The 18884-nt window shown below is 42.2% G+C and overlaps 1 protein-coding gene and 1 pseudogene across 1 annotated transcript in view; one reads left to right on the top strand and one right to left on the bottom strand.

The window, feature by feature from the left end:
* Positions 1-18884, top strand: part of mcu (mitochondrial calcium uniporter) — a 126769-nt gene that overhangs the window by 74042 nt on the left and 33843 nt on the right. The gene's annotated exons all lie outside the window — the stretch shown is intronic.
* On the bottom strand, positions 991-1131 carry LOC119263526 (annotated as a pseudogene).

The following is an 18884-nucleotide window of genomic DNA, read 5'->3' as shown; positions in this document are numbered from 1 at the left end:
TCTTACTGTACATGCGTTCCGCTGGCCTGAACCTGCTGGAGTGAAACTGTGTGTGTAAATCTGTGGCTCTGCAGTCAGACCTTTCTCTACTTAGGGGTGTATACTGCTGTGTGTGATACTGAGACACAGTAAATAAAAATAGATCTAAAGTGTGGAAGAGAGATAAGTGCAAGGTAAACAAGGATAAACCACAGTGAACTGGGTTCTCTTTGAGCTTGAAATGTTGGCAGCACACATCATTTTTCAAATACGTGTCGGGCTCAGGTCAGGTTCACATTTCATGTTTCAGTTCCTGCAGTCCTCCCCCCACTTTAACACATTTACCCTGCTTTTCCCTGCTTTAGTTCTTCTCCTTGCTTTCATTGCTTTAAAACACTTTTTCATCTGGCATGCTGGAGTCTCCCACTGGTGTTTTTTACAGAATTTAGTTAAAGGCCCACACTCAGGAGAAGATGCACAGAAATAAAATAGCCAGTCTTTTTTTAAGAGAGTACAGGTTAATCCAGCTGTACAGATTAATTCAGTCAATTTGTATTTAATTTATTGGGCCAGAAATGATTGATTTGTTACATAAAGTAAAAAAGGTGAATCTCTCACTCCTTATAAATACACTTTGATTTAAAACATTAAATTCATCTTAACATTTGGCCTGCAAGGTCTTCACCAGTTGCAAGTTATCTGTAACATGAAATCCAGTTAGATTAAGTGACCTTTATTAGTCCCACAACGGAGTAATTTCACCTCCACATTTAACCCATCCGTGCATTGAAACACCACATGCACACTAGTGAGCACACACACATTAGCGGGCAGTGAGCACACAAACTGGTGGGCAGCCCTATCCACAGCGCCCAGGGAGCAGTTGGGGGTTAGGTGTCTTGCTCAAGGGCACCTCGGTCACGTACTGTCGGCTCAGGGGATCAAACCAGCGACCTTCCGGTTGCAAGGCTGGTTGTCTAACCTCCAGCCCACGACTGCCCTGAATTTTGTCAGGGGAGAGCGCAAATGCAGTCCCCCACTACCAAAAATTATGCTGTTGAGATTGCCGCATTTGGGGAATTCGCAAGGGTCAGCAGCACCGAAGTGCAATGGCAGAGCCTTATCATCATGGTATCGCCCCTGCCAGGTTATCGCTAAAATCTATTGTGCACAAATAATGTACAGTGTATTATGGACAGTTTATCCAGTCTAAACAGCTTTGGGTTGTTGTTTGAAAAGACTTGATTAATACATTTTTTTAAAGTTATTTCAGACAACTGATTATTTGATTATCTAATGTTATTTTCTGTCTTTTTTTTCATTGTATTACTCATGATCTGTTGACATCTGTTATTGCTATTGTTATTGCTACAGTGTAATTTTACCAGTAATATGATTAAAAATATCAGGTTTTTCAGCATTTTGGTTGATGATGGGCCAGTCCTGGTCAGTTTCTTACAAAATATTCAAATCAATTTGATGATGTGGTATTGGACAAAATCCATTGGCCTCAGGTCACGCTTGGACTTGGGCACAAAACCGGATTATGTGGTTTGGGTCAGGTCAGGCTCTGACAGTATCGAGGGTCGGGCCAAATTTTCTAGCCTGATTAAAGCTGCATGTTCCATCATCCACTAACCTTTTCTGTTGCTCTAATGAGGAAGATGATATGGTTCAATTGGACCTAATAAAGGTTGTGATATTCAGCTGAGGCCAGCTTTAGTGTCTCTTCTTTTTGGCTTGGTCTTTGGTGGCCTTTGCTTTGCTCCACCTGTGTATTGACAGACCCTCAATTGACCTCTAATCAGCTTTTGGTTTGACAGACGCTGAAGATCACTGGCGCAAAACCTTTCAGCATAATTAAAACGTGTTTTGCAGAGTTTTTGAAAACAGAAATCGAATCTTGGGTGACACCACAGATCACTGTGACAACACAGATCACTGGCGCTCTCTCACAAACATTTTCTGTTTTGACAAAGTAGTTCCTTCCCTGCAGGTGTGAACTGAACCATTTTAGGACAGATCCTGAGAGACCAACCCAGCTGTCATGTGTGTCTATGAGACAAAAAAAGTGTTCCTTGTACAGACAGTGGAGGGTAGACAGAATGGGCCAGACATCAGTGTGTATGCAAAGTAAATGGCCTAAAACAGAATTAAACATACGCCACATATGAATCTGGTTTAATAAGGGGCTGATACTTATATGTTCGGCATGATGTGATCAGAAACCATGAAGTAGGTGAAATGACTTTTGAAATGACGTCATTATTACTGGAGCAGACATAATGACCAGGCCAGCTTTGGCTCAGTGAAACGTCGTCTACCACATCCTTCTGTATAATTCCGCACACTCATGTGAGATTTCTTCACACCGCCATGCATCACACTTTCTCATTGAGTTCATTGATGAAATAGTTGTCTGTCTTTGCTTGTGGATGATGTCTGCTCTGATATGGCGTTGGTGTTGTTGGTGTTGGTGGTGGTGGTTTTCTTATGTCACTGTTTTTAGCTGCAGATTTTTAGGAGGTCTATCCAGTGAAACCAATTGCCTATCACACACTAATGTATACAGTTCAAAAATATTCCTAAACTTTAATAATAAACCCACCTATTCAAATAGGAGCTGTTTATTCAGAAAGAAATAAACGTTAATGTTGTGATAACTGAGTGTTGGCTGAGCAGATGTTAATCACTAAGTTGCCTAATTGTGACACAAAATTAAAAATGCAATTTTAATGGGATTTCTGCTGAGCTTGTGCGGTGTCGGAATAGGGCATATTTGTGGGTGGAGCATATAATAAATTCATTCTTTTTATCTAGCTTTAGTGTCTATCAAGCTACATCATCTCAAACAGAAGGCACAATTAAGGGCAACTGTTTTTGGTACAGCTTCAGAGTTAGACTAACTTTGAGAAGAGCTCCACAACTGCACATTCAGCACTAGCTGCGCTTGTGTGTTGGAGTGGCATGTAGACACCCTTTTACACCCTTATACACTCTTTATTCCTGGCCCACAACAGGATCTGACAAATATGTCCAAATTACAGGAGGGTCTTTAACGATCATCAACCCAGACTATAATCCAACATTTACCCCTCTGATATAAGCACAGTCCAGACCCTGGTTTGAATCGTACTTATTAAACTTGTTCAATATTTATGTCTCAACATTTTGTAGTGTGAGGAGTGTTGATTGCATGAAAGACTGTCAGTCAATCAGAGCCAAGCTGAATAGAAAGATGAAAGTGATTTTTATCTTAATCTACATTGTAAAAAAAAATAAAATACACATTTTCTAAGCCATTTATCCTGGCTTGTGGGGAGAGCTGAAGCCCATCACAGTGGTCATTGGTGGAAGGCAGGAAACACCCTGGACAGGTCACCAGTCCATTGCAGAGCACACACAGACATACACACACAGGCAATTTAGCGTATCCAGTCGGCCTGACAGCATGTGGACTGTGGACTGTGAGAGGAAGCCCACGCAGACACAGGGAGAACATGCAAACTCCACACAGAAAGGACCCGACCGGGGAATTGAACCCAGACCCTTCTTGCTGTGAGGTGACAGCACTACCAGCTGTGCGGCCACTGTGAAATTACACATAACTAGCATACACATAACGGTACTCTTGCTGTTGTCTGTTTTGATCTCGCATTTGCTCACAAGCAATTCTGCGTGATCTCAGGTTCTGAGAGAAGGGAAGCTGGGTTGTTTAATCTGAAAATGTTTGGAGTTTTTTTAACTTAAGAACAAATCAAGACAAAAACTCTGTGGAGTCTGTCATCATGTGTAGTGTCTCTTGCGTTTTCAACATCATTAGGTTTAAAAAATCTTGTAGTGTTCAGCTGATCAGGTGAGCTCCTGCTTTGTTAGAATGAACAGGTGTAGCTACACCGGCCCTCTGCAGATAAGACTGGACTCTACTCCATTAACCCAATGGGAGTTTTGTAAGCTGCACTATTTAGCTGGTGCTTGACTCAAGCAAACCTGAAAGATATCTGTAGAAGTTGTATTGTTAAAAATCTCCCCATCCCAAAGCTCTGGCCTATTTCAGTACCTTAGTTAATCACATGCTTCTCCCTCAAGCTTTGCTTCTACGAAGATAAATGCACAGATAAGATGCACACATGAGCAAAGAGAGGAAGGCTCCTATCAAGCCTTTCAGGCCCAGCACACTACATTAACTCTGAATCTGTACCAAGAAGAGTTGCCCTTAAATTTGCCTTGACGTAGATGACATAGCTGTTGTGTGTCTGTGTGCATCGTGTAGATGACTGACAAGCTCCATGGCTGATCGGGGAGTTTCCATTGATGGGAAAGGTGGGGGTTAGTGTATGATTTAATGTAGCCTCTTTGCTCCTGTTGGAAGAGACTGATTGAAAGGCTTGATCGGAGCCTTCCTCTCTTTGCTCATGTGTGCATCTTATCTGTGCATTTATCTTCGTAGAAGCAAAGCTTGAGGGAGAAGCTTGTGATTAATTAAGGTACTGAAATAGGCCAGAGCTTTGGGATGGGGAGATGAAGCTTTTTTTACAATACGACGTCCACCGATATCTTTCAGGATTGCTTGAGTCAAGCACCAGTTAAACAGTGCAGCTTACAAAACTCCCATTGGGTTAATGGAGTGGAGCCCAGTCTTATCTGCAGAAGGCCGGTGTAGCTGCAGCTGTTCATTCTAACAAAGCAGGAGCTCACCTGATCAGCTGAATTAGACTGAGACAAATTGATTACAAGTGGAATCAGGTGGACTGCTCATTTGGAATGAAAACCTGCAGCAGGACCACCGGATAAGATTGGACACCCCTGTGTTAATGAGACCTGGCAAATGTTTTCATACGGCTTCCACGTGATTAGCGGTGTAGGCTGTAGTAGATGTATTACATATTAAATATAAACTTGGGTGATAATGGCAATGTTAAAGTATAGGGCTCTATAACACTCAACCCATGAGAATTATACAATTATTATACATAGTAATATTACTATATGATAGAAATATGATTACCATTATAATTAGCCTCTCTGCTAGCATCAACTATATTCTGTGCAGATAACATGTATTTATTAAATGTGTTATTATATGTTTGTGTGTGTGTATGTATGTATGTATATATGTATATGTATATATATATATATATATATATATATATATATATATATATATATATATATATATATATATATATATATATACTTTGTTAGACCCCTTTTACCTTGTTTTTCGGTGGTCAGGACCCCCATGGACCCTCACAGAGCAGATACGATAGATAGATAGATAGATAGATAGATAGATAGATAGATAGATAGATAGATAGATAGATAGATAGATAGATAGATAGATAACATTCAAGTTCTCTGCCACAACTTTTCACATGTCTATCTCCAGCGGCCGTCTGAAGTCATATAGAACTATACTTACGATCCAGTTGCTGTAATATTCTGAACTGATTACCAGAGGTGTTGTAACACACAGTGGATGACCAAAATTAAGAGGAACAAGGCTCACCTAGAGTAAAGATTAGATTAGGCCACGTTGATTTGCACGTTGAATTGCGGAGTGTCAGTTCTGTAGCCCAGACTTTAACCTGTGAAGCACCCTTCAACAGAGCCTAGATTTATAATCTGGGCAAGAGAACAAGACAACTAAGTCCTTGCTGGTTGCTGGATGGAACTGTAAGCTGTAACTCCCGATTCAAACTCATCCCAAACATTCTCCAGGAGAGCCTGTTTAGCTTGTTGTGAGTACATAATTATAAGTCAGCTGAACTGAATAATCTTGGGGCTCACAGTAGCCCAAAGGGTAGAACAATAAACTGCTAATTCTCTACCTTAGGAGGCTGACCAAAGTAACTGCTGAAGTAGCAGCATAATGAATTGCAACATGGCAGGCGAGTAAAAATGAATTGAGCCTATGAAGATCTAAAATGATGCAAAAGCCTGTGCTGACATGTGCTGTTGCAGTCCTTCTTTAGAAAACAGATTCACCAGTGACCACAGAGACACCAACAGGGGCATTTCCTCCAGACCATAACCCAGTTCTGCCATGGTTGCTGCAAGTACTCTAGCCAATATGCCTGGTCTTGCATGTGAAAAGGCCTCGTAGGCAGTAGCAAACTTCTACACATGATACTTAAAGCTGGGGTGGCAAATTCAAGAACCTAGGTGAACTAGGGCTTCAGTGCAACATACACGCAGCGGCTTTGTTTACACGACCACATAGTACAAGTTGGCTAAACATAGACTACATATTGTGCAATTAAACAAGGCATTGCAGTGCAATACCAACTACAATACAATGTGTACACAACAGCGCACAACTTTGCCCCGCAATATAACGTGCTATGACGGTTTGAGACGAGTTGTATAAAAATGTCAATTGCAAAGAGTGCAGTCCTCAAAAAAGGACAAAAGCACAACATTGTAAAATGATTGACTGTAACAACCAGCAGTAATAATATATCACACTAGCATTGTAATGAATAGTTCTTAGGTGGCAACCCAAATGTTAACAAGAGCCATTTTAGTCCTTTCAACAAAAATCAAACCACCTTGGGAGCCACAAGTCCATTTTATGTAATGTTTTACCATTTTGTTTGAATATATGTCCTAATATGTGCTAATGTCGTAGTATTGACTAAAAATGTAATATAAAAAAACACAGATTTACTTTGCTCTGCTTTAAGCTTTAGCTCGGCTATAGTCACTTTTCTCACATCTCCAGAAGGAAACTTTTCCACAAAGGTGGAATATTTACTTACAAAATGTCTCTCAATGTTTGATTTTGTACGAGGCTGAAGTCGCTTGTCATGCGCCAGCTTCTTGTTCGAATTTTCCCGTTCCACCTTAAATGAGAATGCAACTGCTGCACCATTTAAGGTGGAACAGGAAAATCGAATGAGAAGCTGGCGAATGAGAAACTGACTTCAGCTTCTTGACTTTTCTGCTGGAGCTTGCTTGTTTGCTACGGTACCTCTTGCTAGTTGGGGTAGAACCCATGGGATGTGTGGAAGGGGATCTCTACTATACTGGAGGCCTTGCTGACTAGGCGCTTGTGGAATCCCTAGAGGAAGAACACCCTACGCTCAGCAGTTTTGTGGGGGACTGTCCAGGCTTAGACTGGCCAAGGTCAAATAAAGGCACCCATCAATGTGGTCACACAGACTCCGCCAGTCAGACATACTCTGGGTGAACAGTGTATTGAAGCGTGAGACAGAAGCAATTAGTTATCACGGGGCTCCACATTGTAAAAACGACTTTGTTGCAGCTACAGATACATCATTGTCAAGGGCAGAGCATTTTGTTCAGGACAAATGTTGTGGTATCAGCTGAGCGGCCAAAACACGGTTGTAGATGACTTTAATAGTGCCATTCTTGATGATGAATCAAGGCTTATTTGTCACGTAGCATATATGCTGGTATTGAAAGTCAGCTGTAGCTCCGTAAGGTATTTTTAGATGTTGCAGCTGCTGCTAAACAGGATGGTGCAGTGATTAATCCTGTGCTAAAGTGCAAGAGGCTAAGGGTGCACCAGCCATAGCTCTGCACAATGTAGTGCTTTTAGAGCCACCAACTGAGAGTGAGTAGTGGTTAGGTGCTGGGCTACAGTCCAGAATGCTCAGGAAAAACTAGCTGTAGCTCCATCAAGTGCAATTAAGTGCCACCTTTGAAGCCAAGTGGTGGCAGTTAGTGCCTGTGCTAAGGTAGAGGAGCTCTATAGAGCAGCTATAGAGCTCATGGCTGTTACAGGTTTTTAGTACGGAAGTCAGGCATAGCTCTGGAAGGTGTAGCTAGACATTTCAGCCACGACTGCCATGGCCAAGGGGTTGCAGTAAGCTTTTGCTAAGGTGCTGAAACCTGGAGAATTTGGAGCAGTTGCGCAATATATGGATGTTGGAGCTGCTGCTGGCTGAAAGGTAAATGTCAACTTTAGCTTAGGCCCCAAGGTGGCTGTAGGCAAAGCCTTGGAGATGTTTAGTAATGAGTTTAATAATGAGTTTAGTAATGAGTTTAATGAACATTCAACACAGCCATCAGTTTGCCATTCATGGTTTTCTAAGGCCCATTCCCCTTTCACTTCTCGTCCCTACCACTTAGCCCTTAGCCCTCTGTTTAGCACATTCACATCTAGGGGCATGGTGTCTCAATTTTTGTTGAGTTAGAGGGGTAAGGTGAAGTGTTAGGGCTACACGGCCCTCCAAATAGAAGTTTTTCAGAGACACACTCCAAACTGTGTCATGAGTGTTATGAGAAAAGAAAAACCAAAGAAACCTGTGTGTGTTTATTAGTGTGTGTATGTTGTTTCAGTGCAGAGGTGAAATTTCCCTGTTGTGAGACTAATAAGGGTCCATCCATCCATCCATCCATCCATCCATTCATCCATTTTCTAAGCCGCTTCTCCGTCAGGCTCGCGGGGGGATGCTGGAGCCTATCCCAGCAGTCTTCGGGCGGAAGGCAGGATACACCCTGGACAGGTCACCAGTCCATCGCAGGGCAGACAGACAGACAGACACAGACAGTCACTCACTCACTCACACCTAGGGGCAATTCAGCATGTCCAATTGGCCTGACTGCATGTCTTTGGACTGTGGGAGGAAACCGGAGAATCCGGAGGAAACCCACGCAGACACGGGGAGAACATGCAAACTCCACACAGAGAGGACCCTGGCCGCCCGGCCGGGGAATCGAATGCCTCCTCGCTGTGAGGCGATAGCGCTACCCACCACGCCACCGTGCCGCCCACTAATAAGGGTCACTTAATCTTAATCTTAAAATGAAACAAAAGGTTTAAAGCTTGATGCCACTGCAACCAGGCAGACTTACTATGAGATCAGTCACATAACATCTAAGCCAACTCATACAGTGCTGTGCCCCTCAGTGTAGCTGAAGAGATGCTTTGGAACAGTCAAGCTCAAGAGTGGCTGAATCTGAGAAGCCGAGCAGGCCGCCTGCATCGATTCACCCTCTTGTCTTTTTTGTGGGATGAATAAGGATTTAACGGTTTAATCACTGCTCTCTGTTCCATTGTGCTTGTAAAAAAATAGCTCCACTGAGCTCAAGTTTCTGCCGACAGAGGGAGGGAGAGATGAAGCAGGCTGCGCTCTCTTAGCCTGAAGTTGGGTTCCCTGTTTGCACTTTGGCGTTTTTGCAGTAAAGCCACGTGGGCGTGAATTATACTGATTTTCTGTAACGAATCTTTTGTTGCCAAATTGTTTTCCGCACCCCTTGGCACTTATTCTCGTCGCACTGTTATTACGTTAATTGGAAGTTCTGTTGATTGCTGATGCTATAACGAAGTCTTTCTTAATTGATATAGCAGGGCAAAACGATCTCTCTGAGAGAGCATTTGCGTTCGTGTAAAGCTGTAAAAGACTCTGATTGCAGGTGTGTATTCTTCAGTAGTAGCGAAACTGTGAACTGTAAGTGGTTTCTGGAAGTGTCTTGGGTGCAGGAAGACACCGACTAATCACCACCCAGAATTAGGCCTAATTATCCAGCCTCCTCCCAATAGTGCAGCCACCATGCAAGACAGCACCTGTCACACTCTGACTGAGTCTGCGTGTTTTGTATTTTTAAACATAAAACAAGAAACTGGGGGACGATCTTTAATTGACTATATCTTTTTCACTTGACCCCAGTTTATCATTTGGGCTATCTACGATTACCTGAATGGCTTTTAACTACAGTAAATCTCCACAGAGAGAGTGTGAGTTATTCTTAAAGGGGAATTCCACCATTTTTCACCTTTTTCTGAATATTTCAGTCCTTGAAACATAAAGATTCAGAGTGCAGAGTGGTTTGATGAGAAATGGCTCACTGTAGAAAAACTTACAGACTCAGAAATCTTTACTGTTTTAATGATAGGAACCAGGGTTCACAATGTGTACTACACAAATACATCAGTTTTGGTCCATTCATTAATTTACACACAATGTAAAGAGCAACAAGCATTTTCAAATTATGTCAACAACTGAAAAACATATATATTAAACATATATATTATTTTTTACCACCCAAAACCACCAGTCAACCTACATTTGTCTTCTGAATTTTATATGTAACATTGATTATGGCAAAATAGTGATAAGTCTGGAAAAAGAAGTTTTTTGGGGGGACTATGTTGCCTTAAGACATCCTACTTGTATCGCTCCGCGGATGGACTGAAATCAATGGATTAAAATACATTTTCAGCCAAATCCTTATCATACAACTACCGTAAAACAGTGTGTCAGACATCAGGCAGCACATATCTAAACTTTTCATGTAAAAACTTTCTGTGAGGATGCTGTGAGCTGTTCAGCTCTTCAGACGTCTGGTTCCTATCACCACCGCTGTGAACAATTTTGACTCTGCAAGTTTCTCTAGAACAGAGCTTTTCAGACCAAACCACATCTAAACCATTTAATTATGTAGACATTTTTTTAAACTGGCAGAGTTCTCCTTTGAGATATATGTTACTCTAGTTTCAGAGAGAATCTCTGTTACTGTGTTATGGTAAGTGCACACAGAGGAAGAGTTCTAACAGAGGAACTGGAGCAAACACAAGCTCCGACCCATTACACTCTCCATGCCCCTCTTGTCACTGGGGTGGGACCCTCAAGGGTAAATCTCAGTACCTTTAGTCTGGGAACATAACTGTACATCATTTGAGATGAATATCTGTGTAACTACATGTCCTGGCAAATGAAATTAAGGCATAATGTTGAACGACACATGATTTATTTATCCAAATTCTAACGAGAAATTCAGAGGGATGTAGGTTTTATAACCGATTTCACAGCTTCACAAATGTTCAGAATGCGCACCGCCTGTGACACGACACACGGCAAGTCGGTGTGATGCTCTTCTTACAGACTTTATGGGGCTTTGCGCAAATGTTTCTCAAACCTGATTGACGATATCATCCAAAACTGTTGGTCCTCCAGCATCCTTTGCCCTCCTGCACAGACAGCCTTCACCTTTGAATCTTTTGTGCCAAGTCCAAATCTGCTTCCCAGTTGGTGCATTTTTATTGAATGTTCTCGAAAATACTTCACACTGTTTTCCTGAGTTTGAGCATATTCTAACACACAAAATGTCTTTTCATTTATAGGGAACGTGATTCTTCAACCTGAAAAAACATAAAAAATTAAACTTGCCTATTTACACGTTTTGTTAAAGTTTGAGATCATTTGAGGGAAAATTGGCTACATTAGACTACGAAATTGTCAATTTTTTTTTTTTTAGGACGCCTGGTATTTTCTAAGTTGTATTGACTCCACGGACCCGTCTGAATATTCTGAAGACCAGAATATTGACTTTTTCTGGCTCGAACGCTTAACTGACGGTGTTGTCATCTGTGCGTCATGTGGGCATTTGTCTTCTCTACCTCACGGGTCACCAATCTTAGCCATAAAGAGCCAGTGTGGCTGTAGGCTTTCATTCCCATTAAGCAGGAGCGCAACTGATTCCATGTGTGTAATCAGTTGGGCTCAGTCCTCAAACACGTCATTAGTTATATGAGATGTGCTTCTGCTTGGTTGGCATGAAAACCTGCACCACACAGGCCAGTTGTGGCCATGATTGGTGACCCATGGCCTAAATCTCTGTGTTTTTTGGTAAAATATTCTCTACTTAATACCTGTAGGCTATAATTCAAACTCCACTGTTCCAGATTGCAATTTTCCTCTAAAAAACAAGCAGCATTGGTAACATCGCCTTATCGCTGAAACCCCAGAGACAGCAGCATTTAGCTGCATTACACAGCGCCATCTGACTGAAGAACACACCCTGCTGCGGGGCTGGAGAGGATATGCAGGGGGAGGGGTTGGGGGGGGCGGTGTAGAGTTGTTGCAGAGTGGTAAGAGGTGTTGCAGCCAGAGCTGAGAGCGGTGCAGTAGTTGCAGTGCTTCATTGATCGAGCTGGAGGATGTGCCGCAACAATTGAGCTGTGGGTCAGAGGCTGTGAGAGAGACCCCCTGAGTGTGAGTTTGTGTGAAGACCGGACTTTCCCGCAGTGTGTGTGTGTAGAAGGTCAGATGGGGCGCGGGGTTGAGGCTTGCGTGATCCGCAGTCTAATGAGCACAAGAGGCAGCAAGCACAGCCATCTGTCTATATACGCAATCAAGCAGTATCAAACTGAGCATTCTGCAGGCGACCTCTCACAAACCCGCAGAAACAGAGACACAGCAGACAGCCTTAGGCTTTCAGTCTCATAAAGATATGTCGTGTAGTATTCTGGAGCTTTATATATCGCTGATGTCATTCTCTGAAACAGTAACTTCATAGGAGAAGGAAAAAGCATTCCAGGCTATTCTGGGTCATTTCCATCAGCCCGGTGCTGATAATATGTTCATAGTGTAGTATAATAATATAGGAAGCTGGTATTTCCAATAATGGAAAAGTTCTCTTATGATGTGATTTGTGTGTATAAATGTAGTACAGTGTGAAAGTCTTAGGCACCCAAGACACATTTTGAAAATCTATTTGTGTAGTATGTGTTTATTTTCTGAGAAAAGTGTTCATATTTCAATAAACAAAATGTATAGAATATTTAATTAATGATTAATATATATATTAATCTATATTAATATATATATATATATTAATTCTGTATTAAAACATTCGGTTATGAAAAGGTACAAATACGAACTTTTCACCAGGAAAAACTTATTTAAGGTTCACATTTGGATCTTAAAGCCACAGTTGTACCTTTGAGGGAACCTTTACACCGTTTGTACATTAATGAATGAAAAATGCAGATGCACAGAGCCTTTTAATTCTAACAGTATAATGGATAATTATTGTTTATCTGCTAAACTGAACATAGTGGAGGGGATAAAACATGAAATTTGGCCTGTGCAAAGTCATCGTACTTTTTTAACTCAAAATTGTGCAATAAAATTAGCAGGAAAATGCCATATGTCCGTTTGTTCTTTGTGGGGGACGTATAGAGGATTTCTTTTCACTTAGAAAATCAACAAAATACGTAATTTGACTTAAGGTGTTCAAAAATGTCCATACGAATGTACTTCCCGTTAGCTGTTAGTTGTTAGCTGCATCAGAGTGATTGGTATGAAATAGCAATAGCGATGTGAGAATGTATGTGAGAATGTTCTTTGTCTGCTCGTGCTCAGTGTGTTAGTGTGTCTAACATCTAATATGTGGGTATACAGGCGTGTGTGTGTGTGGCTTGGTCATTAATTCATGGCACGCAGTGTTCTAGAACTCCAGTAAGCCTAGGTGAGGGTCTTTACATGCAGAGAAAGCAGCTGCCTGGTTGGTGTCTGGTTAAAAATGCAGCGCTCAGTGAAAATGCAGGCATTAGATGAGTTTGCTTAGTCATTTGATCCCACAGATTAAGAAAGCTGTGGAGGAGAATACAATTCTAAGCACTCTTTGAAAGGAATTAAGGATTAGACTCAACACAATCAGCTTATCGATCACACATTGAAACTTCACAGAAGTGACCGGTATAAACGAGGCTCTGTGGATTCCAACCATAAGACTGATGTGCTGTTTTGCAAGTGGTTGTCGGTGTTGACTGTTACTTCTGAATCGCAGTGGTGTTAGACAGAGGGAAGCGGAGAAGCCCACTCAGCCAGGCTGCACTGAAGCTCATCCAGAGATTAACTCTCACTCCTCCCACACATGATCAATACTACAGCTAGCTCCTATCCTCAAATAGCACCTAGCCTACACACACACCTGGGGTAAGTTTCTTTATTAGATTTGGTCCTTACCTGCCCTACTACAGGAGCTTATCCCAGCAGAGATGGTATGTGTGGATATGCCTTTAATCTGACTCCGAGAGGGTAGAGAGGTAGATGCTCTCTGTATTTGAATGATTTCAGTCTCGTTGGAGAAGACTGTGGCCCACAGTGATTAACAACTGCTTAGAATTGTTTTTTTCCTCTGAACCTGGAGCACGTTTGTAGAGATTCCCACTTACTAGAGAGGGCAGTTAAAATAATATTAGGCCAGAAACATATTTCATGCAAATAAGCAAATGGAAAGACTTTAAGCTGTGCAAACACACTTTTGAGCATCGTTGCGTTCTACAGTGTGTCCTGTTACGCAAGCACAAGCTGCATTCTGAGTGTTGCAGCAAAGAGCACTACACCACTGGTAAAGTCTGGTCCTTGACCGTTGAACAAAACTATGATGGAGTTTCGTGGTGGGCAGGGATGTAGATACTTGCCAGAACAGAGTTGGCTAAGGTCTTTTTGTGAGAATATATCAAATGACCTCTTCCTTCAGCGTGATCTTTCTACTGTTCATCTGTTTTAAATTGACCTACACTCTTAGAAATAAAGTATAGTAAACTATCACTGGGGTAGAACCCTCAAGGATACATCTCACTACCTTTAGTTAGGGAACATAACTGTAACATAATCCACTGAAATTATATTTTCTAAGCTGTGCTGACTCCACACACCCCTTCTCGTCTCCAGGCTTTGTATTAAGACATTCAGTTCTGAGAAGGTACGAAAAATGTTTTACAGTGCACAATTGGATCTTAAAACTACTGTCATACCTTTTAAGGAACATTTGCATTGTTTGTACCTTGATGAAAGAAAAAATGTGACTGAGCAGAACCTTTGATTCTACCAGTGTACTATGTTGTTTTCCATTTTTATGGTGATATGACTTGTATGGTATGTCTACTGGACCCCAGGAACAATAGTAGCTGTCTTGATAGCAGCTAATGGGGATCTTAAAATAAAAAAATAAAAGACTGTCCAGTACTGCCAGCGTGCTTATGCCCAGTCACTTGTCATGGCAGAGCAGCGGTTTGATGACTCTCTCGCAGAACTGGTTCACTCGTATGAGCATAGTTGTATGCAAAGGTGTGGGTGCCCCGGGTCTAATGACATGTGGTGTTGATTTTCTAAGTGACAGTAAGTTGACATGAGATGATTAAGACGTGGCCACAGCTTAGTAAGGCATTTGAATGAGATCATACCTTGCTAATTCGTGGCCATTATATTTATTTACACAGGATGTCACCAGTGGGGCTCTGTAGTATTGTGTGTGCCTATACTGTGATAGTATTTAGAAAATTCTGTCACACCTGTCACGTCATGTATAGGCTGGGCCTTAACTTGGCCTTAGTCCAGCTATGAAGCTGCATCAGTCTGTTGTTTTACAGACATAAAGAATAAGCTTCAATTTTCCACACTTCTGGCCTACGGGTTTGTTAAGATTTTTTAGCATGGCCCTTTTAGTGGTTGAGTTTGACACCCCTGATCTAAAGAAATAGACTGAATACCCAGACTATACACAATGGTGCAGGATTGATTGCTTACAATCATCAAATAACAGGGTGTTTATGTACCTTTTATACCCTTTGAGCAGTTTGAAAGCAACAGTCATTATGGTAATATGATGATAAACAGGCTCAAATGAGTGGAGTTTAGAGCAGGCCATATGGAAGCGTAACAGACCACCAGATAGGAATTAGATGACCTTTGGAGGGAGAGACCACATGAATGCCCATCTGTGCTTCCCCAGAGATGAGGGTGTGACCGTTTGGTGTCACCCCAACGGTTTCAGGAGTAATTAAACTGGTTTATAATGATTAAACTGGTTTACCACATATTCCAGTGATCGCTTTGACCTCTGGCCACTACTCACACATACCACACACCCTCTTAGTGATCAAAACACTACATTATCTATCTCAGATATCATCAGCATTACAAACATACCTCAGGCTTCCTAATATATGTACATTATGTATAGATTGATTGATTGCTAGTCCAGTTTACTTGTCTTTTTTATTCATTGTATGCAACTGTTAGCCCTTGTTTGGTGTTGACGTGTTTGTTACTCAGTGGTTTGGTGGACCCACCTTATTGTTTTTTAAATCAATACCCACACAAGGGCTAATATATGAACACTGTCTGTAGATTAATTGATTACTAGGCCAGTCATGACTGGAATTTTAGCTCATAATTATTTGCCATATAAATGCGATATGTTTGTCTTTTTGTTCATTTTGTGCAGCTATTAAAGTACATTCCTAAAGTGACCACATCAGCTGATGTCGCTTCCTAGCTGTTCAGACTTATTACCTTCAGCTAATGACAGAAACACTTCAAGCTCAAAAAAACAAACGTTATTCACATTTGCTGCCTTGTAAAGGGGTCAAAGCACCTGTCAGAATTTCGAGCTTTCCTTTTTAAATGATCTATGTTGTGTCTCAGTAAATAAGTTTTTAACTTTTTCTTTTACTGTTCAAACAAGCACACAGAAATGCATTAAAATGCATGTGTGTTGCATGTACATACATGGTTGTGAAAACAATTGCGATCAGCTGAAAAAATAGCGATCAGGTCCATTGTTTACTATTTTACTATGCAAGTGCAGTATTGATACATTCCTAATAACCTAGCACACATGACTGTAAACTGTTACTTAACTGCACTCACTGCATTTTATATATTAAATGTAATGAAAAATTGTTTAAGATAAGAATCATTTGGCTATAACAGTGTGTCATGTGCCCGTACCCCTGGCCCCAGTGACAGCTGCGAGAGCCGGCAGGAAGTCAGGGCCCAAACTCAGAGTACAAGAAAACCACGAGTGAGTAGGGGACGGCTTGCAAGTCCTGAGCCCTGCCTCTGGTCCCGCAGCGAGGTCACTTTAATTTGCCTTATGTTCAAGGCCAGCCGAGCTGCAGAGCAGGGGTGGTGACTGGAAGGCGGAGCAACAAGCTCTCGCGGGCATCATTGGGGCCTAGGGCACAGGTGCATGCCACAAACATGTTTATGGGAATGTTTGACCATTCTTCCAGAAGCGCATTTGTGAGGTCAGAGTCAAGTCAAGTCAAGAGGCTTTTATTGTCATTCCATCTACGTACAAGTATACAGAAAAGTGAAATAACGTTCCTCCAGGACCAACACGGTGCAACAAGAAACAAAAAGTACAAAGTGTGAACGTGCAGACATTGTGTGCAAACAAAAATGAAACCGGAAATAATAAATGCAATAAATTAAACAGACATTAGACGCAGTAAACAGGACAGTGCAGAACCGACACAGCACTCATTCTGGACATGAGGTAGTGGAAAAAGGTGTAGAGATATTAACATGCTGTGATCTGAGTCACACAGTCAGGTGACATACATAAACACAGCAGTTACTGAGGTAGAAGAACCTCAGTAAAACAGTGAAAACACAGTGTAGCAGCAATGATCCAGATAGTGCAAGTAGAGCATCAGAAGAGTTGTGTGTGTGGAGTATGTGTGTGAGGGGAGGGGTGGGGGTTAGCTCAGTCTTTGTGAGTTTAAAAACCTGATCGCTTGAGGAATAAAGCTGTTGCAGAGTCTGGCAGTGGTGGTACGGATGCTCCAGTACCTTCTGCCAGATGGCAGCAGTGAAAAAGTCTGTGTGAGGGGTGGATGGGGTCGTCCACAATGCTGGTAGCTTTCCGGATACAATGTGTGGTGTAGATGTCCGTGATGGATCGGAGAGAGACCCAGATGATCTTCTCAGCTGTCCTCACTATACGCTGTAGGGTTTTGCGGTCTGAGGCTGTGCAATTCCCAAACCAAGCGATGATGCAACTGCTCAGGATGCTCTCCAAAGTCCTCCTATAGAACATGGTGAGGATGGAAGAGGGGAGATAAGCCTTCTTCAGTCTCCACAGGACGTAGAGGCGCTGCTGGGCTCTCTTGGCTATGGAGCTGGGCTCTCTTGGCTACGGCATCAGACACTGATGCTGGACAAGAAGGCCTGGCTCGCAGTCTTTGTTCTAATTCATCTCAAAGGTGTTCTATCGGGTTGAAGTCAGGACTCACCAAACTCACTCATCCATGTCTTTATGGACCTTGCTTTTTTGCCCTGGTGCGCAGTCATGTTGGAAAAAGAAGGAGCCATCTCCAAACTGTTCCCACAAAGTTGGGAGCATGAAATTGTCAAATCTCTTGGTGCTGAAGCATTAAGAGTTCCTTTCACTGGAACTAAGGGGCTCACCCCAACTCCTGAAAAACAACCCCACACTATAATCCCCCCTCCACCAAACTTTACACTTGGCACAATGCAATCAGACAAGTACCGTTCTCCTGGCAACCGCCAAACCCAGACTCGTCCATCAGATTGCCAGGTGGAGAAGAGTTGATTTGTCACTCCAGAGAACACGTCTCCACTGCTCTAGAGTCCAGTGGCGGCACTTTACACCACTGCATTCGATGCTTTGCATTGCGCTTGGTGATGTAAGGCTTGGATGCCTGTGGCCATGGAAGTGATTGGATCACCTGAATTTAATGATTTGGTTGGGTGAATACTTTTGGAAATATAGTGTGGGTGCCTCATGTGTGAAGACCAGACCCAGCAACATATATCATCAAAAATTCTTTAAAGTGATCTATATTGACTTTTGGTGGAATGAAACCCTTCAATTATCGGATATCGTTACTGGCCCAGAAATTCTTTATTGGTGCAGAGCCACAGGGTGACAGCTGGTGACATCTGAAGTGGAAGATCGTGTTCCAATCAGCTGCCATTCCTCATGGGACACATTGCAGCTTTTGGGTATGGAGCACGATGCAGCGTTCCCTCCAGACAGAACTGCTAAAATAATATGTCTGGAATATTGATTGAGCAGGACTGGTTTTAGTTGAGTCAGTGAATGGCCTGACTATCTGTATGTGTCAATATATGTAAATGAAGCAGGACAGGTAAATGTACACCACATGTAATCAAGGATATTAATAGGGATTTTCGCCCCCCCCCCCTTTCTGCAGTAACAGCATCTACTTTCATAAAAAGGCTTTACGCTACATGTTGGAACATTGCTGTGAAGATTCGAACACGGTTCTACTGCTTCACAGCCCAATGCTGGGGGTCTTTATTGGGCAGGGTGACCTTAGGCTCATTTTGCAGCTGCTCCAGAGCATCCTATTCCGCTGGCTGTGATTTTCC

This window comes from Pygocentrus nattereri, chromosome 5 (genome assembly GCF_015220715.1).
Source record: "Pygocentrus nattereri isolate fPygNat1 chromosome 5, fPygNat1.pri, whole genome shotgun sequence".
Taxonomy (NCBI): domain Eukaryota; kingdom Metazoa; phylum Chordata; class Actinopteri; order Characiformes; family Serrasalmidae; genus Pygocentrus; species Pygocentrus nattereri.
The sequence above is the reverse complement of the archived record's forward strand: the minus strand, read 5'-3'. Positions and strand labels throughout refer to the sequence as shown.